Source organism: Lissotriton vulgaris, chromosome 1_2, assembly GCF_964263255.1.
Source record: "Lissotriton vulgaris chromosome 1_2, aLisVul1.2, whole genome shotgun sequence".
NCBI lineage: Eukaryota > Metazoa > Chordata > Amphibia > Caudata > Salamandridae > Lissotriton > Lissotriton vulgaris.
Genome location: NC_141686.1, coordinates 189,430,453 through 189,457,376, shown reverse-complemented (window position 1 = coordinate 189,457,376; position 26,924 = coordinate 189,430,453). Strand labels below are relative to the sequence as shown.

Genomic DNA, 26,924 nt, shown 5'->3' with positions numbered 1-26,924 from the left:
TAGTCTATCCCAGGTTCCATGAACACTGAATTCAAAAAAACTTTTTCTTTTTTTTTTAATCTTTAGCCTATTTTCAATAAATACATACGGATACAAATAAATGATCAATGAAACAAATACAAAAAATACATAAACCATTCCTTCCCAATTTCGCAACTTATAAAGAGACACCACAATCACTCAATGTTCTCTTTCATCTATTCAACATTCATTCCCAACACATAACCAACTCCACACACTCACAAGTTCACCTAAGGGTTAAACCAGAATCACTCACAGTTTTTGGAAAGGCAGAACACAATAGGGAACACAACACACACAGCTAAACAACATCAAACTTGACCACCAATTTAAATAAAGCAATACACCAAAATATCAACACAGAAAACAAAGAATCCTGTTACAGTGCATCACAAACACCAACTTAATTTTAAATATGTTTGTTTGACTAGAACATGTGCAAGGTTGATGCGTTTTGAACCCTTTGACTAGCAGGGTTCTCCACAGGACCATCACAATCTATAAGAGAAAGAGAAATGCATACTCTTACTACTCCGACCACTTAGTGTCAATCAACGGCATGAAAGCACCCAAGCGGTGCATACGCTTCTTACCTTACTCATAAGAGAAAAACTGTTCTAGTTCCATCAGTCCTCAGTGTGTCTGCAAACGGAACAATAATAATGCAAAACTCATAAAGGAAAAAAAAATAAAAAAAGGAAAAAAAGGTGTAAACCTACACACCGCCAGATCTGCATATTACAATGCACGCTGTGCATGAGTGAAATAATGGGCTTACATTGCGGTATCATCCAAAGTCCCTGGAACTTCAAACAATATTACTGAGGAACTTAATGGATCAGTTCCGACGATTCTTGTCGATCTAGGAGGGAAGCAGGTGGTATCCCTATTAGACAGATCGAATTGTACAACCGATGTGGGCAATTCTCAAATTTTACATCAACACACATACCACTTTACCGAAAATCAAAGGGATTCCCAATGTGTAAAGGCCAATTGTTTTAGGTACCCCCCATCACTTCCCGAAATTCTGACATCAATCTGAAACTGGCAAAAAAAGGCAACTTAGATCTCATGGGGTCACCCGGTGTGTTGCCCTCTCATCTGTCCATATAGACTATCACCACCTTGACTTGACAAATCAATGGACAGTACTGTTGTCAATCAAAACATGACTGTATTCACTGCTCAGTTGTTCTGTGAACCAACATAAACAAAGCCCGAATCACAACCACTTTAAGCGATACTGCAGTCAAGGAACACATAGGGGCTTATTATCAAGAGGGTTTATCTCCGCTTTTTTGGCTTTAAAAGCCAAGAAAGCGGAGATAAAATTATCTCCCTATTACCTAGCTGTCGCTAACACCAGTTAGCGACAGCTAGTAGGAGATAGCAACCATCTTGGGCCCCGCTTTGCATGTCAGTGATATTTATCACTAATGACATGCAAAGTGGGCGTGCCAAGATGTTAGCGACTGGAAACAGTCGCTAACATCGCTATCTCCTATTACCAACTTTTGGAGATATTCGCGCTAAGCGCGAATATCTCCAAAAGCTAACACCTGCCCCGAAGCAGTTCTTAGACATGTTATCCAATGGTAGGTGGATAACATGGCTAAGAGCATTAGCTCCGTAATGCATGAATATCGCTGACTTTACAGCGATATTCATGCATTTTGGCCACTTTTTATCGCTTAGGAGATAAACCTTGATAATAGCAAGGCTTCTAAGCGATAAAAATCCCCGCAGCTCGGCGATAATAATATCGCCGCTAAACCAACATAGCGATAATTATCGCTAGTTGTTGGTAATATGCCCCATAGTTGCTTATGCCAAAGGCGTGTGTTTAGAAACCAGAGATAACGTGAGACGCACAAACCTTGTTTAAAAGGGGAGTCCGCTAAAGATCCTCTGCTCGGCGTTTGACGCCCCGGTAACGCTGCAACGCGGCGCTAAGTCCAGCAAAGATCTATGGGAACTGCACAACTTTATTGAAACTCTGCGCACATACATGGTAACTGCCGCTATGGCAGGTTACTGACACTGAAGCCTAAACCACAGGATGTAATCAGACTGCGGGGAGGTGGTTAAACCCATTAACACGATTAAACATGCCAGCTATGTGGACTACTATACATTTATGCTAAGCAAAAAGTCCACGTTTAAACCACTTAAAAGGAAGCTGAAGCTGGGGCCTATTGGGTCCATGTGTAACAATTACTATACGAAGGGTGCGCACTCTTTACAATGCTCAACAAACAACAAATGGAACAACTGAAGCACAGTCAGCCTAAATGTTCCAGACCCTGTGCATGGAGAGAGATGAGATGCCACAATTAAACGGGTCAACTCCGAGATACTGCAGGTTAAAGTTTCAATATTTCTGAGATCTCATTTAGCCCATTGACAGCAGTATTAAATTTCAGCATGAGCGTCGCCTCACGTTGGGACAGTCGTAAATCACTGTCACCTCCTCGTGGATCAGCTTCGATTTTCGATATCACGGTCCATTTAAGACAGAGGGGTTCAAACTTTTGTAGGCTGAGCCCGCCCAGCTGAATTTTTTAGATGTTTCACCTGACGGAAATGTCTGGAAACGACCCCCACGCGCATATTCCAGGCATATCTAGCAAATAATGTTCAATACAATCAGAGTGTTTCGTAAACTGCAGGTTTGTGAGTGGGTGTGGTGAAATGACCGAGGCTTATTACACAGCTCAAAACACCACTTTCCAAGATAAATTGTGCGCAAATTGTTTTTGCTAGACAGTTGAAAGTCAGCAGAGAGGGCGCTGAACGAACACCTAATTGAGAATTCCTTAGTGGTATGATAAGTTGCTTGCCTGAAGCAATGGGGGTTTAGGACACGTCAGGCTTTTGTTTAAAAAAAATAAAACTAATAATAAATTATTGATGTTGTCTATTTTACTTCGGAGCAATGTTATCTGACAGACTTTGTGACGGCATGGACATGTTAGAGATTTTGGGTGCCCTTGGCAAAAACTATGTTGGGGGCCCCTGTTCAGTACAGCTTTGAGTTTAAATGATTTACTTTCAGCTCTGCCATACCCTATTTAGCCAGGCTACTAACGGTGCACAGGCGCTGTAGTCGAAATTCTAAAAGCGGTTACATCTATTATTCAGAGATAGTGATGTGTTTTCACTGTTGTAACAAAGCAGCAGCCCACTAATTTTACAAAGAATAATATCTGTTATATCCTCCAATTTCTCATATGTGAGGACACACTTGGATCTAACTTTTTTATAGTTAACTTTTTTATGGTTGTTGCATGAAACAAACACATTTCTCTGCAAATAGTACTAGACTCCCTCACATCAATCACATAAAAATAAATTAATCAAAACAGTATTTGCAAGAATCTATTTAGGAATGATTCCAGGCCATTAGGGCGCAAACAGAACTGAATTGCATTTAGATGTCTCCTTTTGTAATTTAGGACAAAAACCTTGATGGGGCAGGACAATCCCATACTTGTGTACAGGGGTGAGTGAGGTGACCATATAAATTTGGGTGCACATATTAGTGCAGAGTGGGACGAATGAATGTATGGTTAGTGGTGGGCTTATTTGAGTGAGATTGCAGATTTAGCAGTGAGGGGGACAGGTGAGTGAAGTGTCACAAGTGCAGGTTGAGTAGAGTGCTCGTGTGACTGCAGGGCGAGGTACATGGTGAATAGCGCAAGTGCATTGTGAGTGCAGAGTGATCACTGTGAGTGGAGAGTAAGTGGGTGAATGGTGTGAGTGCATGGTGATCAGTGTGAGTGCAGGGTGAGCGGGTGAATAGTGTGAGTGCATTGTGATCAGTGTGGGCGCACTGTGATTGCTGTGAGTGTAGAGTGATCACTGTGGGTGGCGGGTAAGTGGGTGAATGGTGTGAGTGTATCAGTATCAGTGTGAGTGCAGGGTGAGGGTGAAAGTGAAGGGCGAGAATGAGGAGCGAATTGTCTGAATGCAAGGTGCAATCCCAGACACTTGAAATAACTCAGCATGTTATTGACGACAGTGTAGGGTTTTAAATGTGTTAAACTATTGCTATTATGGCAGTAACCAGGGATCAGGGTGGTGGAAGAAAATATTGTGCTCATCCCTCAACAAACTCCCAATCTTATGATTAGGGTTGCCAGCTTATTATTTTGATGTCACAGATGATATAAATATAAAGAGTCACCTAAAGCTGTATTTTCAGCATACTTTGAGCAGCAAATATAAATAGAAAGAACTTTTAATTGTTTTCTATAGCTGCCTGAATAATCCATGACTGATAATAAAAGGGAACAAAGACAGAAAAGACACATTACAAATTAATACGTACAGGGCCGGCTTTAGGGCAGTGCAACAGGTGCGGCCGCACTGGGCGCTGACCTATGGAGGGGGCGCTCACCTCATGGGGAGGCGCTGTGTTTAGCAATAACTTATGAATGGCACATATGCCTGGTGGTAGTGAGAGAATCCGAGGAGGCAGTCATTGGGTGTGGGGGCACCAAAAACGATTCTCGCACCAGGCGCCATCAGCGCTAAAGCCGGCCCTGAATACATGCTATTTAGTGTCAAGGCAAGCAATATGGAGGCTCTTTAAACAACACATGGCTGGTTGGCATTTTGCGCTACTGCCTGTGTAATTTTAAAAGAAACTTTCAGGGACGTTTTAAGGATTTTGGGGGCCCCAGTTCAGACCAGCTTTGATTTTATTATCCAGTCTCAGCTCTTTCATGCCTTCTTTGGTCAAATACTAAATGTGTGTACATCTGATATTCAGGGATAGTGATGTGTGTTTTCAGTATGTAGCACAACAGCAGTTCACTAATTTTACTGCAAATAATCTGTCACACCCTCTCATTTCTCATATGTGAGGTCATGTATTGATCTGAAATAAACATTGGGGCAGATTTAAAGCCCCTTGCGCCACTTTTACGCAACCCTTGCATCACTTTTGTGACGCAGCGGTGGTGCAAAAGATGCGCCATGGTGCGGGGTATTTACAATGTGACGCATCTCTGAGATGCGTCACGTTGTAAAGCCCTGCGCCATAAGGAGGCGTTCTGGAGCAGGGGGGGCGTTCCGGCGCAGGAACGCCTCCTAAAAGTGGCTGAGTGAAATCTACAAGATTTCACTCAGTCACTTTTAGGCCAATGCTGCGTCAAAACCCTGTGCCTGCTTGAAGCAGGCGTAAGGCTTGACGCAGCACTGGAAGCCTTCCCCTTTGAAAGGCTGGGGCCCTGAGCCAGAGCCCACCTTGCCCAGAGCCCACTTCGCCCATGCCTTGAAACATCCCTGGAAAATGTGTCTCCTCTCTGGGAAGAGCTAACTCTCCCAGGAGGGGGTTAATTCACGACCTGACAGCTTCAGCTGCAGTGGGAGGCAGGGGTCTCCTCTGCTGAAACCGAAAGTGTGTCTGTTGGTTTGCTTTCGGTTTTAGCAGAGGAGTCATCCTGCCTCCCACTGCAGCTGAAGCTGTCAGCTCGTGGATTAACCCCCTCCGGGGAGGGTTAACATAACAAAAGCACTGGCACTTCGTGCCCTGTCGATTTCCCCTCCCTCCGCCTTCATCCCTCCAGCCATAACGGAATTCTCCAAGGGATTGCAGTGGAGTGTGCGCACCCCCTGAGATGGTGTCGCGCCCCCCCAGGGGGGCGTGCCCCACGGATTGAAGAACTCTGATTTAAGATCACCCACCACATGTTCCTTAGCTTTCCAGTGGTTAACTAGCGGAGCGTTTTCTTAATTGTGGATTTGTGCTGCGTCACTCTTTTGCGGATCTCCTGGCTTGTTTTACCCACATACAGTTTGGGACATGGGAAGAGGATTCCGTTAACCACTCCTTTGGATTTACAATTGGTGAATGTTTCATGTTTCCAATGTACCCCCTCATGAGAGAACACTGAACCTTCCAACATTTGATCACAACAAGTGCAGGACCCACATTTATGGTGACCACTCACTGGTGCCAGTCCAACATAACTTCTTATTGTGGACTTAGGTGGTTTGGGTAGCTCGGCCCGTACTCTATGATTCGCAATGCTTTTCTCCTTTATTAAAGCAAAAAAGGGAGCGTGTGCCAGTGCTTTATCCAGATTTTTCAGCAAATGCCAATATTGGTTGATAATTTTCTTCAATTGATTAGAATTGGGACAGAAAGTAAAAACACAGACGAGTCTACCCATGTGTGCTCTAACTCTTTTTTCAAGAAGTGTCTCGCGTGGTATCCACCATGCCCGCTTCATGGCATTTTTCAACAGTTTTTTGGGTTATCCTCTTTCAATTAGGCAATTCACTAGCTTATTGGCATGAAGCCAATATTCGTCCTTGAACAAACAATTTCGCCAAATTCTTAGAAATTGTCCAAAGGGCAAATTTTGTTTTAGGCTCCTGGGATGGTTGCTAGTGAAATGCAGAGCCTTATTCCTATCCGTAGGCTTTCTAAAGAGAGTAGTAGCAAATTTACCTTCAGAGGGGTATACTTCCACATCCAGGAACGTGATTCGATGTCGGGAGGAGTTGAGACTGAACTTAATATCCTCCGTCCTGGTATTCAACCAACTGGAACTGATCCATTAATTGCCTCAATAATATTGTTTGAAGTTCCAGGGACTTTGGATGACACCGCAATGTAAGCCCAATATTTCACTCATACACGGCGTGCATTTTAATATGCAGATCTGACGGTGTGTAGGTTTAAACCTTTTTTTCCTTTTTTTTTTTTTACTTTATGAGTTTTTCTGTATTATTTTTCCGACACACTGAGGACCGACAGAACTAGAACAGTTTTTCTCTTATGAGTAAGGTAAAAAGCATATGCACCGCTTGGGTGCTTTCATGATGTTGATTGACACTAAGGGGTCGGTGCAGTAAGAGTATGTGTTTCTCTTTCTGTTATAGATTGTTATGGTCCTGAGGAGAACCCTGCTAGTCAAAGGGTTCGAAATGCGTCAACCTTGCCCATTTTCTAGTCAAACAAACATATTTAAAACTAAGTTGGTGTTTGTGATGCACTGTAACATGATTCTTTGTTTACTCTGTTGATATTTTGGTGCATTGCTTTATTTAAATTGGTGGTCAAGTTTGATGTTGTTTGGCTGTGTGCGTTGTGTTCCCTATTGTGTTCTGCCTTTCCACTGTGAGTGATTCTGGCTTAACCCTTAGGTGAACTTGTGAGTGTGTGGAGTTGGTTATGTGTCGGGAATGAATGTTGAATGGATGAAGGAGAGTATTGAGTGATTGTGGTGTCTCTTTTAAGTTTGAAATTGGGAAAGAATGGTTTCTATATTTTTTGTATTTGTATCTTTGATCATTTTTTTTGTATCTGTACATATTTATTGAAAATAGGCTAAAGATTTAAAATAAAAAGAAAAGGTTTTTGGGAATTGAGTGTTCATGGAACCTGTGACATATTATGCAAACAGTGCATTTTCATTCATTGCACCAGATGCAACTTTAAAAAGGTGCGCCCAGCGCAATGAAGGGAAATGCAATGCATTATGGTGAAAGTGCTGCCCCCCCGGGCAGGTACCCGGGGGGCTGCATTACAGCCGCTCCGTGTTTTCACTGTGCAGGTGGCACCCGCCTGCGCCTTCCAAGGGGATTAGCGATCCTTTTGGGGGTGGTGCAGTCAGTGATTCCACCCTCCTGCAAGGGGATGTCTGAGGGGTCTATGAGACCCCTCTTCACCCACCAGAGGGGTGCCATCAGGGGGCAGAGTGACAATGCTTCCCCTTTAAGGTGGCGCACTGTCAGTGTGCCTCCTGAAGGTTTTTTTGCCCCGGCGCCAAAGTCGCTATTACGGCATGGACGCGGAGGCAAGGTATGCCCCTATGCAAATGAGGGATTTCCCCTGCAGATAGCGCTGGCACTTTATGTGCGCCAACGCTATCTGTGTTACAGAAGGGGATGCACAAGCATCTGTGGCCCCTTCAGTAATACCAGAGTGCCCCGTGGGCACATAAAGTGGTCACAAATGCCCATTGGGCCCCCGAGGCACTCTGTATAATACTGCCCCTGATGTCCAGGACAAGGGTGAGCTTACAAGTCTTGTTAAACAGATTTGTCTCCTACATGAGCAAACTGGGACAGCAGATAAATATTGCTAAATCTCACACCATCAATGTACCATTTGCCTGTCAGAAAGAAAGTGGATTATTACTTGGGTTGGATGCTTTTCCACCACATGAAATAATGTTGCTGCTAACACAATGCAACTCAACCCAAGCATTAAAGCAAGGAAAGAATAGAGATTACATTCTGTCTGGCAATAAATTCAATGATAACCTCGTTCAATTATGAAGGGTTCTTGTCAATGTTTGCTGTTTGTGGAGAGAGAAGTCGTTATTAAAAAAATACATCAAATCTTTGTTGAGCAAATGGCCAATTCTGTAATGCCAGGAGAAATGCTTGGGAGATAGCGACCGTTCCATTGGATTTTAACAGATTTAATTACATGTAACTTGTTTTTGTATTATGACGTGTGGATGAGTGCTGAATAATGTGTTTTTAAATGGATATGATGCAACAATAATGTGGATTTAAGGAAGAGGCTTCGGTTGGTATTTTATATTTTCCCATTACTGATTTAAAATGTTTACTGTTGAAGAGTGTAGTTCTATAACGTAAGACCCTCCCTCTCTGCTTTGTATTTTGAATATTACTAGGTAACTGTCAGAGGAACACTACCGCGACACCAACTTCCAAAATAAATGCCAATGAAAGGTGTCTCTGTGTTCAAGGCTCCTGTGATCAGGGATGGGTGCAGTATAAGAATGCTTGCTACAAGCGATTCAATGACATAGTGTCTTGGCCACAAGCAGAGGTAAGAGTTCCATGCATGCTCTAATAAATACAAAGGCTCTTATTTACTATGGTTTTACATGGATTCTTGCTAGATGAATTTACTAACCAGTTTAAAGGCCCACATATGCAGTGCTAAATTACCTAAAAGGTGCAACCTTTAGTAAAAATGGGCCACAATGTGTTGAGGATGATGATCAATGCTGATCACATCTCCATGTCCTTTATATAATGCCATGTAACCTATTACACGGCTATAATTATGTTTCATTAATAATGATGACATTCCAAGTATGCATATTAGTGATGCCCACCACTGCCATTAGTATGGTAGGATTTATGAGACCAATTCAATATGTAGTGTGTGTAGGTGTATACACAGGTTCCCAAGCTACTGTCATGAATACAATAGTGTTTCAGCACCTTTGGGCTTATCTCTAAATTCCCTGCAATTAAACTTTTTAGGCGCCTGAGGAAAAAGAGGAATTGACAACATCCGCAAGTTCAATTTACAGGGTAACCCATTTGGGTACACACTGAAAGCCTAAGTGATAGATGAGGTTAAATGTGGGTTTATTACAAATCCAAAGCCAGACTAACATACACAAAAATCTCAGACATATATTGTAAATCTATAAAATCACTACCAGCAGACCAAATTGTATAGCAAAGTTCAGTCTCAATAGCATGAAGAATACAAGAAATTCAGTAATAGCATTAGCATTTCAGAAGATAAGGAAAATAATTTGGATCGATATGAGGTCATCTTGCCAATCATGCATGCAGACATCTAGATAATCTAAACTAAATCTAACCTAGACAACAATAATTGGGAATACCATAATCAAATCAAGTAAGGTAAGCAGGTATGAGCATTGTAGAACTCCTGGAGAATTTCTCCAAAATAAATAATTTTATATAGCATAAAGCCACACAACTGAGATATCGCAGGGAGGTCTGTACCTCTCCAAGTCTAAGGGGAATCTGCCTTAACTGAAAATATGACCATCTGTTAAACTCCACAGAACCTTTGAGAGTCTTAAATCATTTTGAATTGAATTGAATTGAATTGAATTGAATTGAGTCTTAAATCATGAGTCAATCTACTTTTACCTTTCTAACTGTGAAACTTGATGCCCTCCATTACTACTCCAATCTCCTGGTCTCTGCATCAGAAATGCTGTTGGATTATTCCAGTCTCCAGATATCATGTGAATGGTGCTACTCCCTTTTTTTGTTAGTGCCACTCGTCCTTGCCACTGTTCTCCTCTGAGCCTCACAATCTTGCATACACAATCTGCCTTTCACTAAGTAATGAATGCCTTGAGACTGCACCTGCAGGGGAGAGAACATGCAGAGCAAACAACTTTCGCTTTGAAGGTTAAATGTTAGATTCAAATGCTTCAGGCCTTTGGTCAAGCTAACATTGCAAAATACTTCAATGCACAATTGAATGCACAATATATAGTCATAAAACAAATGCAGGGCACTATTTAACTGAATATGTGGATGTATTTGAGCCAAAGAGTCACTTAATCTACACAAATGCAGATATAAACAAGAACTGCAAATAGGTATTAATATGAAGAAAACATTAGTATACACACTCATGTGAGTGTTTAGGTTATACAGCAAGTATCTCCGTCAAGCGCACAACTTTATGTTAATGATAAAAAACACACAATTACATAGACTATGTGTACATGTATATGGCATTGTTAGAACATGAAAGGGTGGTGCCAAAATGATGCTGCTACGGTAGAACATTCTGTAAACAAGCATTGGCAATGACAATAGCTTTCAATTATCACAGAAAGTGTATCCTGAGTCAATGATAAGATCAGGAGTGGTCCATTCTTAAGAGCGGAGAGCCTATAATGCTGCTTTAAATGCGCAGGCACCTAGTTGCCTGAGCTGATTTTTGCAGTGCTGAAGATGTAACAGCTCTGTGTGTGTGACCTTTTCAGCCTGGCAAAGCACTGGCAGGACCTCCTCTCATGGTCAGGGGTAGCATTACTGATAGCCTCGCACCAGTGCCCAATGCAGAGCACCTTTTATTTGTCACATTGTTACAAAATGGTGTGGGGCTAGCAAGCTTCACTGACCCTATGACACTCTGTGACAGATAGGGATTGCCGATTTCTCCAACCAATAAGTGACAACTGCAGTACCACTCCTGCAGGAGGCTCGAGGCCAATATCTCTGCTGCATTTGGTAAGTTCATTTCATTTTAATGTTTGATGTGTGCCTGCATATGTGCATGTATGAAAGTATGTGGATTTGTGAGTGTGTGCGGTGATATGTGTGTGCATTTGTGCTTGTGAATGGTGTGTGTATGTGTGCACACTTGTGAATGCATGTGGGTGTAAGTGTGCATGTAGATCAATGGATGCATGCCCCCTCCAGCTTAAATTACTAGCAAACAGTGGATAATATCACATGCACGCTGTCACTCATCCGTGCACAGATACATTCATTCATCCATTGACTGACTCATGCTTCATTCATCAAATTACTCATGCACAGTAAAACATACACACAAACTCCCAAAAGCACACACAAACTCCTAAAAGCACATAGAAGACAAATTAAAATTATATAGTAGAAAAAAAGAAAACAAAGTAGCCAGCGACCATCTCTCAATGGCTAAGGAATTACAGAAAATCATTAATAGACGCTTAACTAAATACCTCAACAGCCAACAACTCCCCAACACCTCTCAGTCTGCTTTCAGACAGCATTGAAACCACCCTCATCCCCACCATAGATGGCATACACATTACTCTGGATAGAGGTGACATTGCAGCATTTGGCCTAGTCTCCCACCCCATTCCTATGCAATGTGGAACTGACATCTGAATCAAAGGAAATGCAATCTGATGGATCTGTTCCTTCCTAACTGAAAGGAAATTGTCTGTCAGCCTGGGACCATAAACTTTGGATGCCTGTGACCTCATCTGCGTTGTTCCGGAAAGATCCTCACTGAGCCCTTCATCACACACATGATCCCACTAGTTGGTATCATCTTCTCTCACAACATCAGAGTCCTCTCATATGCCAATGACACTCAACTCATTCTCTCCCTCATGGACAACATGCCCAGTACACAGACTGAAATCACCCACTGGATGGAAAGCAACAGTCTGAAGAAACACTGACAAGACCTAAATCATGATCATTGAAAAACGCACTCCACCGTGGGAATTTGCCTGTTGGCCAAAAGAATTAGAACCGACACCCAACCCCCAAGCCCACCACTCACATCAAGAACCTTAGGATCATCATCAACAGCTATCTCAACATTATCACTTAAGTCAATGCCATCACCGCATAATGCTTCCATGCCCTGAAGATTCTAAGGATAATTTTCAAACGGCTTCCAATCAGCACCTGAAAAACTGTTGGAAGGCGGTGACCGCAGGGGTCAAGAGAACTCTCCTAACCACCTGTAACCTCCTCTCCCACAAGTACTGCCGAGTCTTATCGAGGGGGGAGTCCCCACCGGGGAGGACTGATCGTACACACTGTCGACACACCACACTTATGAATGGACACTACACCGTGATGCTTTATCAAGAAAGACTTTATCAAGATTAAAGTAAGGAGCAATACACAGCGATCGAAGGATCACAAAAGTCTCGTAACGAGGGATCGGGGAAGCGGAACGGTCTTAGGAGGCCAGCTGGCACGCCACGCACCCTGCGGACAGTTCTCAATTCTCGAACTGGGGGGTACGGGGGCTGGCGATGGGACTTGCTGTTCTACTCACTTCTGGTTCAAGATGATCATGAGGGTAGCGTCGATGGTCCAGCCGGACCAGAGAGTTCGTCAAGCCGCAACGAGGTCAGCAGGGCTTGGGCAGGAGTACTCCGTCGCACTCGTAAGCCGATGGAGCCGCGACAGCGTCAGCAGGGCTTCCGATGTTCAGGTCTGGTGCTTCAAGAGGGAGCCGCGACAGCGTCAGCAGGGCTCGGTGGGTCAGAGTCTGTTCTCCTCAAAGTCACCCGCGATCAGATCAGCATGGCTTTCTTGTCCAAGATACAACTCCCGATTAGGTGGAAGGCAGGCTGTCTTATAGTCAACGAGTCCTTTGATGTCCAGACCCTCATAGGCAGGAGGCCGGAGGTCCGAGGGCCAGGCGCCTGATCGTCTCGGCGGTTGGTTCTTTGATGCTTTGGACCATGCGCCCATGGAATCCCAGACGCCCATCAAGGTCTGGAGCCAGCTCACTAGGAGGCCCAAGGTGCCATCGAAACCAGCCCCCAGGGATAGTTCAGAGGTGTGAGGGAAACCAGTTCCTCGGAAGGGGGCTGGAGGTGTGATGGAATTTTGGGTTTCGGGTACTTGGTGAGTCGTTCACCCCCCGGGTGGATCTGGGCGCGCCGGAAGCGCAGGCTTAGCTGCAGCCAGGAGAGGCCAGGGCTGCCGAAAGGAAAGAAGGTGGACGGCCGGCCGGAGTGGCCAAACATGGAGTCTGATGGTCACATGCACGGGTGCAGGTACGCGGTCTGGGTATTGTCTCAGTTCCAGTGGAGGAGTGTCATGTACAGTTCTGGGTGGACGGGAATCAGTTCCACCCGTAGATCTGGGGCTGCGGAGATCAGTGAGGACCACGCCACGAGGCCGGGTCCAACAAAAACTTTCAAACATGCCCTTGTCATAAGCAAGATGGTTTACGGGAACAATCTGTATGCAGGGATCAACCAAAAATTCACTTAAAAATTTCAGACCATTCGGAACTCAGAAACCAGAATCAGTCTTGCTGACAGTGACACTGCGCTCTCAAAATATGTATAACAGAACATAAAATGCAATATTATTTTAACGTTCTAACATAGCTACCAACTTTAGAAGCATGTGCTGGCCTACTTGGAGCAATACAAAAATATAGACTATGCACTATACTATTGCAAGATAACCGCTGTAGGAAATTGAGTTACTAGTTCAGTGGGGTGAAAACCTACTCATACAGCAACCGAGATCCTTGTAATTTTGAAGCCACACGCAAAACCAAATTATCTGGTGCTTAATCGTCTATTAGCTAAGTAGAAAACCAGTCAGGCTTGACTTAGAGGCAATGTGTAAAAAGCATGTATGCAGGACTTCAAACAATAATCAAGTGAAGAAAAATCCCACACCAACTTAGAAAAATGGAGAAAAAATGTATAAATAATTTATGACAAAAATTAAATCAGTGGTCTCAGAGATATGCAGTTTGAAGGATTTAAGTGAACACAGTGCCAAAAAGCACAAAGCGCCAACAGTGGTCTTCTGGTCACGCCAGACTGGGATGAAGTCACAAGTTCAGGTTGACCTCGATGAAGTGCGGGCCACATACTTGACCAAGTTAGGCCTGTTAACAAAGTACTTTAAATCCTGGCTGCGAGCTGGTGCAAGATACGGCATTGAGCATATGTTGTGAAGCACCAGTTCCAAGGAGCTGCGAGCTGCGATGCACAGTCCTGTGTTTAGGAGGCGTCTTGCAGCAACATTTTTGAGGTGCTGCAGGGATAAAATGCGAAGCCAAGGATATGTCATGCAGCAGCGGTTCCGAGAAGCGGCTGAGGTCCTGCTTTGGGGATACGTCCCACAGCAGTATCCAATGTGGGTCTCTGAGGAAATGCTTCATGCTGCGTTTGTTCTGTTGGGCTGGCAGAGGGTCCTGGACCGGGGTGGCACCACTCAAAGGACATGACTTACAGCAGGCAGACTCCAAGTGCAGGGTTCAAGGCGGTTGAAGCCTTTTCCGGCGTTGAGGCTCTGACCAGGATGCCAGCCAACTATCCATTGGAGTGACTCTGATGGTCTTGGTAGTCAAGATGCAGTTCCAGTCCTACTCACTCAGGCAGCAGGGCAGCAGATTAACTGGGCATCAGAGTAGCAGTCCTTCTTGCAGCAGAGTAGTACAGCAGTTCCTCTTTTGAGTCTTCTACAGGTCCAGATGTTTACTGAAGAGTTGAATCTGAGGGTATTTACAGTTGGTGTCAGATTTGAAGTATGAGGTTCCCATCCACTAAGGTGTTTAAAGTTTCCTTCCTTCCTGCCATGGCCCCAGCTTGTTTTGGGACACAAAAGATGAGTTTTAAACCGTTTCTGAGTGCGCTGGGCAGAACCTTTGTGATGTGCAAGTGTGCTAGTTGACTGCTCCTCCCCTCATCCCTACAGTAATGACCAATCCTGCTAACACCTATTCCTCCTTTCTATCACTGTTTGGGAGCAATAAACAAAGACTAGCTGCCAGCAACACGTAGTCATGTGACCCAGGATACAGCCTGCAGGGACCAAATGTTTAGGACAAGAAACTGCCAACTTTCTAAAAGTGGCATTTTCGGAGTTGTGACTTTGAAATCCAACTTTACCATTAAAAAGTGTTTTGGATTACAATTCTTAAGATAACAGACTCACCGACGCTACCTGATTGCAATTGAACCTAATCACTTATTAAATCTAATAAATTAAGCAAACGTTATCCTATGGGAGAAGCAGGCCTTGCAGTATTGAAAAAACAGTTTAGGGCCTTCCCTAGAGGTGACTTATATGCATTAAATAGGAAGATTTAGACCTGGAAAAATGTCTAATTTGCCAGGTTGAATTGGAAGGTAAATGCTGCCCACACAGGTTGCAGAAGCAGACTTGAGACATGCTTTAAGGAATTACTTAAGTGGGTGGCACAATAAGCACTGCAGGCTCACTAGTAGCCTTTAATTCACAGGCCACTTTACTAAGGATGTATAAGTAAATTTAAAGTGCCAATTGGTTATAAACTAATTTTACCATGTTGACGGGAGGGAGAACAAGCATGTTAGCACTGGTTAGCAGTGGTAAAGTGCTCTAGTTCCTAAGGCCAACAAAAATAAATTCAGCAAAAATGGGAGGGGTGAAGTCAAAAACCTTTGGGGAAGACCGCCTAAAGGCTGGCAGGCTTAACAGTAAATCGCTAAACATCACAATGTCTTTACATCTTCGATTGCTAAATAATGTTGTGAATCCCTGCTGTACTAATCCAAAGTGGCTAACTCAATGCTTCTGTATATGGTGGCTATCTTGAAATGGTAAAATAATGGTATACTGTGAACAATATCATTACATGAAGGCTGCCAAGCTTAGAAATAGCGCCCACAGAGGATTCAACACACCGCAGATGTAATGAGTGGAAATCAGATAAAGAGTGGAAATCAGATGGCCCTGCAGGACTATCAGAGGGGCTTCAAAAATGTAAAAAAAAGAGGAGCAGGAAAGGAATAAATAGACATATACAAGAAACAAGCTATGGCAAAGCCAATGGGTCTAAAGTTTGTGGCCTAGTGGCTTTGCTAATGCCTTTTCATGATGCCGCACAGTGTCGGCAGTGTGCAAAATATTGATGCTGTACAGTAGCAACAATAAAAGATACAATGATGCAACCGCCGCTGATGATAGCATCACTTCAACTGCACGCTTATGTGTAATACCATATGCAAGCACTAGTGGAATGATGAGTGGGACATTTGCCTTCCTTTTTTACTGACAGATCCAAGATGGAGGATGCCACTTGGATTGGTAAATAAAAAAAATTGTAATTTTATTATTGAAAGGTCTCCCTGTCAATATTTATGTTGATCTACTGCTGGAATGTAGAGTACTGACCATGATAATCATGTTAAGGGTTGTCCAAAATTAAACATTTACTCAGCACAGAGAATAGGTCATAGTGGCTCCATGGACTAACGCATCCACTCCAGAGATCTATAGTTGACCTCATGGCTATAAGTACAAATCTTGGCAGGTTACGCTAACCTTTCCCTTTTTTTAGGTTGATAAAATTAGTACAATTGAGCTTGGGAATAATAATCATCTGGTGTTCAGCACCAAGATACGCTTCCGGGTGAATGAGTGTTTTATTAATACACATGGAATGTTATGTTATAAATATTTGTAGGAAATCCACATTTTCTGCGTGGTCACTAGGCATAGTTAACTTGACTATAAGTTCAGAATATATGGTACACAGTGTACCTAGGGTCTGGAAGTTAAATACCACTAGTGGGCTGCAGCACCTATTGTGCCGCCCACTACAGTGGCAGTGCAAACATGGCCTTAGGGCTACGAGTGTAGCCTGACTGTAGAAACTGTAAAAACTGCATTTCAACCTGTCAACATAAACTCTTGACAGGTAAAAACTCTTCTTTTAAATATGAATAGGTCATGGGTAGACTTTGGTGCTCACAAGGTGGGGTTTGTGGTATTTAAAAGTAGAACATGTAGAAATGTAAGGCTAATATGTAATTACAGTGACTATCACCCAAACACAATGTTTCACTTTTTTCACCATGGCAGGACTAGCTGTCCTATTTAGTAAACCTGAGTTCAAAATACAATCTTAATACTATATTTTAGGAATGGGACCTGCCACAAAAATGATTATACAACTGTAGTTATAGGTATTAAAAATCCAATTCAATGGTGAAGTGACATTTTTAATAAAGATAAGGATTTTTTTTTTTTTAAATTACCTATGCCTTGCGCAATTCTAGTCAATAAACCCACTAAATAGGTTTTCATGTCACAGAAACATGGGGGATACTAGTAACATTCACTGCCTAACCCCATACTTCTGGAAAGGTGGTTCCCAGATAGCGATCTAATAAAACTTGGCTCTCTACAAAACAAAAGGACCTACTCACACAAGGCAACTTATCAGTTTGCAACACACATTTCTGTGGGACAAAGCCTGAATAAATGAAGAAATAAAAGGAAACAATTACAGCCCTCCCTCCCCCCACATGGATAATAAGAAGTGCCGAGCTCTGAACTTCCTCCACACTGACTATGCAGCACTCTCCTGTTGGAGCAGCAGAGTAGATACAAATGATGCTCACAATATCTACAAATGAACCTCTATCTCCCATACTATTCTGCCTCCCCAGTGCTTTTTCACACTGCCTGTATCCCCCCCCCCCAAAGGGGCACCCAGCATTGCACTCTCAGTTGACTGCTAGTATCCACTTTCAGGGACCCTATCCAGCCTCCTATCTAAACATTTTTCTAAATATCTACAAATTACAAATTCCACAACAGATTCATCATTAATGCGCAAGAGAATGGGAGACCCTTTCCCAGAGCCCTGAGCACTGGATTAGTGTACTCTTCCATGTCACATCCTAATCCCAAAACACTGGGGGACTAGTAACGCATTCATCTAGAAACGTGCAGACCTACAGCAGTACTTGTACCTCAGCAGCCTCAATGAACTGGCCTATCATCTGACCTGCTGGCACTGTTCCTGTTGGCATGTGGAAGAACAAGGCTTCTCCAATCACATATCTCATATCGCTCAATTCATATTGACTGTGCTGGGGATGTCTCTGCACTCACCGCTCACAGAAGCACCCCTGCCCAACCTATAGTCACTCATGCAATATCCCTACATAAGTACAATACATAAGGACATTCAAAGTATATACCTTACGGGGTTTGTTTTAAAAGCTGTAAAAACCCACACACACTGAATACAGTGGGGACCAATGCTCATGTCACTTCGACTAGTATGTTCAGGTGTAATTCCCCCTTTCGTTGAACCAACTCACAGTGTCCAGGTATCTCATTGCCTGGACTTTGTTCATGGATGCAAGAGTCACACACCCTAGCAATCTTAGGGGTTTCCTGCCACAAACACGCACGCACCTCAGCACAACAAATGTATTTGTGTGCCAATAACAATAGGTGGCTTCCTGCTGCTGTTCTGTGCTCACATCTGATGAAGAACTACTAAAGAGCTCTCCATCTCGGCCAAGATGTGCGCTTTGCACTGCAGCTGCCTGCATTCCTTGATGAGGTGCCATGCATTCAGGCATGATACCTACAGAGACGCGATGCCTCACATGCTTCGCTGCTCAGCACATTGAGGCTAAGACTGCGCAATAGCCTAAAATGTGCATGGCCAGGGTCAGCATCAGGCATAGGAGCGATTGTCTCTATAGAGACCAGTGGCATAGCAAGAGAATCATAAACCCCACTTAAAGGAAGGAAAATGGAAACTTTGCCTCAGTTGGGTAGTCAAATACAGCCACCGTTGGGCCCCGGTGCCAGACACCTGCTGCACGTTTGATAACAACACCCACTGCTTAGATCTTGGAAGCTGGTGCAGAACACACTCTTCCAAAGAGGAACATTTGAGGAGAAACAAGGATTCATAGCCTACATTTCAGTTGTCCTTTATTTGTTGATTGTTTATTCTTTCTACCACCAACTTCATTGTGGGCAAGAAATTAGTTCTCTGCGCAACCCAGCCTCATGCTGGTGTCAGCCGGGTGGCAGACATAATGTTAATAAAAAGCCCTGCCACTTTCTTCATGGTAAGGTTTGGAAAGCATATTCCAGTCCTCTTGAACTAGATGTTTAGTAACATGACTTAAGATGGAATAGGTATCTTGCATTTTGTAATCTCTTACCAATAAAATCCAGTAGCTATCAGTATTGCTACACAGTGGTAGTGCATTGTGTACTCTGCAAGGTCCACTGTTTGTGATTTGTAAGATATTGAAAATCAAAGAAGCCATATACAATCAGTGTTGAGTATTCACATACCATCTCTCTATGTTTAAGAAGAAAGCCCAGGCCTCTTGTATCATTATGATATGTCTACATGTGGTTATCCGCTTCCATATCTTTACTGCAAAGACTTTGTCCTGAAAGGTGTTGTGATGGCTTTTAATACGTAATTGTGTACCAGTGAAAAGTATCCAACAGTGAAGCACATGAGGGCAAAGTGTTGAGGTATTTACTTTTCAGTGCAAAACTTATTTTGTCCTGGAAATTTGCCTAAAAGAAACATGAAGCAAAGCTTTGCACTACTTTGCGTTACTTTGCATCAAGAAGGCATCCAATGGCTGCCGCATGAGCATTCCCACACAACCAATCATGGTTTTTGATACAAAGTAGAAGAAACAATGTTTACCTCCACACTTTTCAAAATGTCTGTTTGTGCTGTACTATATAGCACTTATGCAAAGTATGTCAAAGTGTAGCATTTTGTACTGTGAAAGTACCCTTGCAGTACAAAATCTATGTTAGACATCTCACACAGAGCTTTGCATTATGATGCAAAAGTGTATATGAGGTGCTTGGCTGCCTACAAGTTCATCAGAGCTTTTGGAAGAGAGCACCAAGTCTTCATTAATATGATGCTGCTTCTCCTCTCACTCTCCCACGCAACGCAGCACATCTGTCTTTCTGGCTGAATAATAAAGTCAAGAATTATCATTGTATTATAACATAACACCACATTATAGAATCAGGTGCCATTCCCTGTGTTTAATCTGATGTACATTTTGTTTGTCTTTTCAAGTCAACCTGTCTCTCCTACAATTCTCACTTGGCCTCCATTCACAGCCAAGAAGAAAATGATTTTGTATTTGTTCTGATGGGAAAACCAGCCGATCCTTTCAACAAAGGCGCCTAGTGGATAGGAATACATGACAGCTTCAAGGTGAGTGTCTTTCATTCTCCTTGATATGAGTATTAGTTTGTTGTGTGCCAATCTTTATGCACATTTCAAATGTCTAACAAATACAGTTTTCTATGTTATGCTTGATACTTCATCCCTATTGGTAATGTAGTCTCTTTGTCTATAAGCTCACTCTCGCCTTAGCCAGACTGTATGGTATCCATCCATTAGAATGCAAATATTACCAGCGATGTTCAATGACCTCTTTGATCAAGGTTCTCATTAACCTTGGGCGGAGCAGGCGGAGCGCCTCTACACGAAGATCCACGGAGTTGGAAAACAACTCAGTGGAACTTCTCTCTGCTCCACTACGTGCCTTACCCCTCCCAAAGTAATTATAAAGTAATAAAAAAGGCACTTACCTGCCATGGCTGCTCTCCTTCCTCGTCCCCACAGTCCTTCTTCACATGCACACTCACAGGACGTACAACGTAGGGGTTATCCGTGAAAAAGGACGGCGAGGAGGAGGAAGGGGAGCATCCATGGCAAGAAGGAAGCAGCCGCGGCAGGTTAAGTGCCTTTTAAATTACTTTATAATTACTGTAGGAGGGTGGAGGGGCCGAATAACTACACACCGCGATGGAGTTGTAGATTTGCCTAAACTCCGTGTTCTCAACAGAACACAGAGTAGGCAAAACTACATAAACTATGCTGGCGGAGCATAGCTTACCGCCCGGGCTTATTTCTCATGCAGAAAGGCCTGACCACTCTTGCAGTGGCAGTTATGAAACAAAGGCTAGATGTACTAAGCTATGTTGCAGTCTCAAACAGTTGAATCCATTTAATTGGACAACAAAATGGTATTTCTTAAATACTTGATCGATTTTAGGACTCAGTCTTATCAACTCCTTTAATGGGTTGTGCATGGATTTGAAAGAGGCAACTGTGCACGTCCCTTCCAAATTATGAATCCATGCCCACCGTCCTTCTCTGCCACAGCGCCAAGAAACTGTATAGTGTATGCTGCACTTTATAAATGCCTTTCACATCACATCACATCACATACCATATGTATCAATGGTGTGCAACTGCATTTCTGGTCACAAACCAGTGAAATGTTACTGACTCTCATATTAAAGCATCCATATTTCCATTATGGCAATTGGGCTGCTTGGTGGTCTGCTGACCCTTACAGATCACCAATGGCAGGGAGCTGACATTTGAAACCCACCTTACAAATATTAAAGAGGTAGATCCATCTGCAACTTACTCCAGTTCCTTATTTTGTGATCCTGCTTAATAGTAGATAGGTCAGTTTGCAAATTAAGTTTCTGGTCGCAACAATGGTTGCAAATTGGGTCTTTATTTGCAACCAGAATGGTGTACATCTGACCTAAAGTGTATTTTACTTAAGACAGATGTTTCCCAATTTATTTTATTTATATAAGTTTTATATAGCTCTAGCTAGCCCCGTAGGTGTCAGAATGCTTTACAAGGTCATGATAAGAAACAGTAAATGCAGGCACGCAATGAACATATGAGACAGTAGTTCAACAGACACATGGTTCCCATCAAAGGTGCAAGTTGAGTGACCAACAGTAGAGACACAATTCGAGAGGAACTAAAAGTCAGAGAAGCACAATAAAGAAAGAGGGAACCGAACATCAGACAGAGGGTCTAGGTCTAATAAAGCGATATTTTACTGAGATTCGTAGACTAGGGGCTAAAGGAGTAGGAGTTTCAGGTTTCTCTTGAAGCAAGGGAAGGCTTGCATCGACGGTCACATGGTAGGGAGTTCCACATTCTTGGAGCATTTCCAGAAAAAGAGCGCAACTTGGTTGCTGTCTTTTTTTTAGAATGAGAGGTGGGGGCAGAAGAGTATTGGAGCTTCTCAATGATCTTGTGGTTCCTGCTTTCGTCAGCTTGTTTTTGAAGTAGTTAGGTGTAGGAAGCTAGTTGAGGCTCTTGAATACAGGAGTGATTTGCTCAAACCGTTTAACGTCTGAGATGAGTCGGGCTGCCATGTTAAGAACAGATCTCAGGGGGCGAGGTGAGTTTTAGGCATCCCAATGAGAGTGGGATTACCATAGTCTAGTTTGGAGAGGACCAGAGATTGCACCACATTTTTTAAATCATCTGCAGGAATAAATGGTTTAAGTTTCTTGAGGTTTTTGAGTGTGTACAGTGCTCCTTTTGCTGTATTCTTGATGTCCTCTTTCATTGACATTTTATTGTCCAGGACGAAGTCAAGGGATTTTGCACAGTTTGATAAATTAAGATAGCACTTTAAAGCATTTAGGTTGATGAGCTATTCGTGTATTGAAAGCTGGTTACTTTAAGGGAAGAAAAGAATACCTTCTTTCTTGATGGGGTTCAGCTTTAAGTGATTTGTGTGAAATCAGGATTGTAATTTGTTCAATGTGTCATTAAGATGTTGAATGCCACTGCGTAATTTTATTTTGTAGTAAAGTTGGGTGGTTCCATAAAGAGATTTAAAAGGGAGGGGGATAGATTTGAGCCTGGAGGCATGCAAACATTGATCCGAGTGGGTTTAGACAGGCAAGAGTTGATTTTGATTTGTTGCGAGCGGTGTAGAAGGAAGTAAGAGAACCATTTTAGTACAGTGTCATTGAAACTGAAACGCCACGTAGGGCTGAGTGATTGACCGTATCAAATGCTGCTGATAGGTCAAGTAGAATAAGTAGGCAGATGTCACTCTCATCTAAGTCTCTGTGGATGTCATCCGATAGGTTCAGCATGGCGGTTTCAGTACTACAGCCTTAGTCAAGGAAGGAGAATTTTTGTATATGATGATTAAGTTGCTATAAGACACATTTTTCCAAAGTCTGGGCAAGGAACCGGAAGTTGGAGATAGGTCTGAGGTTGTTGAGATCGTTGAGATCAGCCCTGGTATTTTTGGGGATAGGTGTGATTTGTCCTAGTAGGAGCAAAATCATCACACAACCCATGGTGAGAGATGTGTTAATGATGAGAGTGCAGAATGGGGCGATGAAGAGGTTGAGACTTTTCACCATCATGGATGGGAGGGGATCATTGGCATGGGTCATTGGCTTTAGCTTCATGATTATATTGAAGACTTCCTTTTCAGTCAAGGGTTTGAAGTCCGACCAGTTGGCGCTGTTTATCAATTTGGCGAGATTCATGTAGCGTTGGCTATTATCGTGGTTGTTTGGTCCAAAACAGGCTCTGGAGCTAGATCAGCTGTTTTGGGAGGTGGGATGGCGAAGGTGGGAAAGATGGAGTGAGTAGAGGAGACTTGCAAGAAGGTTTGCTTAATTTTTGCGACTTTGTCAGCGAAAAAGCTAGCGATTTCTTCACAACGTTCTGATGTGGTTTGTTGTTTAACAATGTTAAAGAGCTCCCTAGGTCTGTTTTTAGCATGGTCCAGTTGGTTGCGGAAGAAGGAGGCCGTGGGGAGAAGGCAACTGAATCAGATCTCCCTGCGGAGCTAGCAGTTTGAAAAGTGACGGAAAGTGATGGTCAAATAAGGAGAGGTGAGGGTTGGTCGCTGATGGAGTTTGTTGTTTAACAATGTTAAAGAGGTCCCCAGGTCTGTTTTTAGCATGGTCCCGTTGGTTGCGGAAGAAGGAGGTCGTGGGGAAGAAGGCAACTGAATCAGATCTCCCTGCGGAGCTAGCGGTTTGAAAAGTGACGGAAAGTGATGGTCAAATAAGGAGAGGTGAGGGTTGGTCGCTTTTATAAGGATGTTACCTCTATTGAAAATGGATATATCCATTTCACCTTTAAAAGAAGAGGAGGGGGATCTCGTAAGTTCAGTTCCGTAAGGTATTTTGATGATCTTGGTTACTTGCAGGAGGAGACGGAGCTGTTTCTCCATTTTGATGGCCGTTTAGAATAGAATCCAAAATTTGATTTCATGGAGCCGTTGGCCAAATTGTTGTAGGTATCTGCAATTAGAGTTTCAGGGTATTGTATTAGAAGTTTGTGTTTGAGATTCTTCTTCACATTTATAGGATAATCGGTAGTCCAGAAGTTGGGCCCATATCTGACCTGTGCTGTGTCGAGAGGTTTATGGTGGAGCATTGTAATCAGCATGATCGTGGTTGGTGTCCAGTTGAGGGTACAAGACACAGGAGTGCTACTACAGTCAGAGACTGGCGAGGTGAGCAGCGTAACAAAGTGTGAGGGGCCCTAGTGAGGTGGGTAGTGTAAATTAAACCCAGGCAGTAAGTCACTTTCACAAGAAGGAAGTACGATGTTGTAGAAAGTGCATAACAACTAAAGACACTCATATAATGTAGTTTCAAGTACCTGCAGCAAAAGTCAGTCTTACAAGATAGCCTATAGATACTCAAGGCGTAAATAGGAAGTTGGAGAAGAGTACCTAAAAGAAAATCATAGACACACATGTAATGTAGATCAACGTTCCTGCATCAGAAGTCAGATTTACAAGATACCTTTCAGATTCAAATTGTGTCCACAAGATGGAGCTCCAAGCTTGACAATAAGCAACCGGTCATGTAGATCCAAGGTCCTGTAGAAAATCCGGCTTGAAACAAAAGAAAGTAGCCTTCATAACTAATTGTGGCTCCTAGATGGAGCTCCAAGCTTAGCCATTCGTTTGGAGTCGCCAGACCTCGAGTGAGTGATGTGAAACACTGGGGATGTGTGGGGCAAAGGGGATGTGAAAATGGCTACACGGGGTGGGTAAAGACACCGAGGATGGGTTGCAGCAAAATAAAGCAACATGAGCCAACCATCTTCTCCCGTACCTTACCTTTATTGTATGTCATCACTTTAGATTGAAAGTGTGAGTTTTTCCAGAGAGGTTAAATAATGCTCTGAAAGGACACAAAGTTTACCATACATTTTACTGTAGGAAATTCCTGTATAGTATACTGAACACAGGTCCATCAAAAATGAACGACTTTCAGCAGTATAATAACAGGGATGTGGAATTCCTATAGCCCGACGCCCTGGCCATATTGTTTGGGGTCAAGGGCAACAAGTTTTAATGTGTATTTTGTCCTTGGGACAAGTAGGCCCCGCCCCCTGCAGCACAAAACCTTTGCCTGCCAGTTTGCAGTACCACATTAAAGGTCTGGGAAGGGCACTGCCTGCAGTTAGGTTAATATTTATGTGCATATGTTAATGCTGTTCAAATTTGTATTTATGGTTCATTAATTTAAAGCCTTTATTATTCGGGTGAGCGCTCTAAGTAAATGTAAATTCTGATTGCACTACTGACAGTGGTTCCAGTATAAAAATGTATATACACGGTTTCAAAGTTTAGCAATATGAGGCTATGCATAATGCCCCCAGAATGCTCTATGATTAGATGCAAATATTTGCAGAAGCTTGAAAGCAAGATTAATGATTCTTAGCTATCATTATAAAATTTTCCTAAATGAAAGTAGGGAAAAAACATTTTGCTAAACTACTGTCAGATTTCAGTTACCATTTCTTTGCAGCATCAGTTAGTAAAATGTGTTGATGCATGCTAGTAATTCCCAAATATTTTCATATTGGAAAATCAGAGTAACCAGTATCAATAGGATTATGGAAAACATAAAAATAAACAAGCATTGGCAAAGCCAGTAGGTCTGAAATTTGTGGTCAGTGTTTTAGTTTTAGCAATGCGTGACTTGTTTTGGCATGGTTTTTGTAAAACGTTATTGATGTGAGAGCTGCCGGGCCCTCACCATTATAACAAGCATTGCCAAAAGCAAAAATTGTTTTTGGTCTCAAAAAGCACACACTGCCAAATTAGTTATTGGCACAGAACAAAACTATGTTGTGTGCCGATATGCTCCTCGTGAAAGAGTAGAATGCTGTCAGTCACAGTGAAGCCAGCCCATACAGAGGAGAAAGAGAGAAAATTTCAATAAACCCAAAAGGTCATGGTTAAGGCCAAACAAAATTAGGAGCCTGATTATAAAAGAAAGTCTCAAAAGTTCACCTGTGGTATATGTACTTGCATTAGGTTTAGCTATATGGTTAGCAGTAAGCAACAAACGGTGCACAAAGTTCCCCAAGGAGAACTAAAAACTTTAGCTAGTATACTCTCTCATTCGATTCGACTAGGGGTGATGTGAGGGTCTATAGTGCATGGTGTAGACCCTTATTCCAGAATGTAGCTATATGGTTCACAAGAATTTACAGAAGTAGGACAAGAAATTGTACTCCTAGAAAATATTTGTGAACTGCATTTTAGCATGAGCAATATATGCATGTATAGATTTGCTCATTCGAAAACCTTAGTGTTTGCAAGTTCATTTTCCCTCCAACCACTTTTTTCCTAACTCTGGAAGAAGGTTTCCGTCTGCCATTATCAGGAGTACATTTCCAACATTTCTCAGTATGGGAAAAGATTAGAGAAGAGTTGTTGAAACCCCTTAAACATGCAGGTTAGTAGGTCATTATCAGGAGTACATTTCCAACATTTCTCAGTATGGGAAAAGATTAGAGAAGAGTTGTTGAAAACCCTTAAACATGCAGGTTAGTAGGTTTGCACAGACGCAAAAGGGCATTCCAACTCTGAAACTATTGCTTACCACTACCTTCAGTCCCAGTATGTAGATCTGCCGAAACATGGCAACATAAAGGGATTGCTAGTATTCAAACACTACCATGGTATGAGCCCTGGCATAATCAGAGAGGCTATATAAGAGCTCTTATGTAATGAGATTGCTGCCAT

The 26,924-nt window shown here is 42.8% G+C and overlaps 1 pseudogene across 1 annotated transcript in view; it reads left to right on the top strand.

Annotated features, from left to right (window-relative positions):
- The window catches only part of LOC147734879 (brevican core protein-like), a 155,407-nt pseudogene that overhangs the window by 102,147 nt on the left and 26,336 nt on the right, over window positions 1–26,924 (top strand). The window contains exons 3-4 of the transcript XR_015307511.1: window positions 8,685–8,842; window positions 20,147–20,287. The product of XR_015307511.1 is annotated as a brevican core protein-like (transcript). The remainder of the gene's footprint in view (window positions 1–8,684; window positions 8,843–20,146; window positions 20,288–26,924) is intronic.